Source organism: Pan troglodytes, chromosome 23, assembly GCF_028858775.2.
Source record: "Pan troglodytes isolate AG18354 chromosome 23, NHGRI_mPanTro3-v2.0_pri, whole genome shotgun sequence".
Lineage (NCBI taxonomy): Eukaryota > Metazoa > Chordata > Mammalia > Primates > Hominidae > Pan > Pan troglodytes.
Genome location: NC_086016.1, coordinates 39,651,496 through 39,652,729, shown reverse-complemented (window position 1 = coordinate 39,652,729; position 1,234 = coordinate 39,651,496).

Below are 1,234 nucleotides of genomic sequence, written 5' to 3'. Positions count from 1 at the left end.
GTGCCCGGCTCCTCCTCCCCGCAGCGCCCCGCCCAGCCCCGGTGGCGGGAAGCAGGTAAGCCCGTTCCTGCCCCTGCGCCTGCAACCCGCCCCAGGCAGGGTGCCTGCCCCACCCGCAGCCTGCAGGCCCGAGGTATAAATAACCTTTGCATCCCTCGCAGAGAGGAAAGGGTGCCAAGCGAAAGAGGGGTAGGCCTTTCTGACCTGTCCTGGCCCCTCTGGGCCTGCCGCGGATACTGCCTTGCACTCTCTTCCGCAGAGGACCTCTGGCCCCCTGGAACTAAACCCCCCCACCACTGGATGACTGGCTGGGAGCTTTGGCTTCCTGGGGCCACGGGCTGCTGTGTGGCCGTGGACAAGCCCCTGGAACTCCGGACTCGCTGTTTCTAATGGTCTGATGGGCCAGCTGTCCTGGGCCTGCCCATTCTGCAGAGTGGACAAGACACCCCTGCCAGCTCCCTTTAAGGGAGGTGTGTGCCACCCCTCAGCCACCAGGAACCCTCCCAGAGCGGTTTGCGACACCCTGTTCTCCACATGTCCTGGCAGTTTGCTCCATCTGTGAAGCCCGTCTCCTCTCATTCCTCCTGGCAAACAGCCTCAGTCCCCCTTCCTTCTTGTAGGGCAATGATGTAGGTGCTGCTCTGACTGCCCCCAGACTCAGTAGTTCTCCTCTTTGGCCCTCCACTCAACAGAGTTAGGCATAACTGCTGGTTTTACAAGATGTGAGCGCCTTTAGGAAACAGTAGGCTCTCCTTACCCTGCACCCCTGTGGCATCAGGAGCCGCAGGCGTGGGGAAGAGGGGAGGGTGTGCCCCAGAGTCCTGCCACACCCTCTGCACTTTGCTTTGTTAGTTTCAGTTTAGTTTGAGACTATTTGAGCCACTACTGTGTGCCGGTACAGACTGGGCGCCTCTCAGAGGCAGGACCTTGGCCCCACACATCTCCATACTCCCAGCGCCTAGCCCAGGGCCTGGCACACTCACTGGCTGCTTCTCTCCTCCCTAATGAGGCAGGCCTCATTGGGGGTGGGAGGAGCTGAGAAGGGAACCCAACAGCTGCCTGCTATGGCCAGAGCCTCCCAGATGGGAGCCCACCTGAGTGTGGAATCCTGGTGGGAAGTTGGGAGGCTCCAAGATCAAAGCTCAGGCCAGGATGAGATGTCAGGCAAGGTTCCCTCCCCCATCTCCCTTTTCCCAACAGGAAGGCTGCTGGCCAGTGACTATGGGTGGCATGG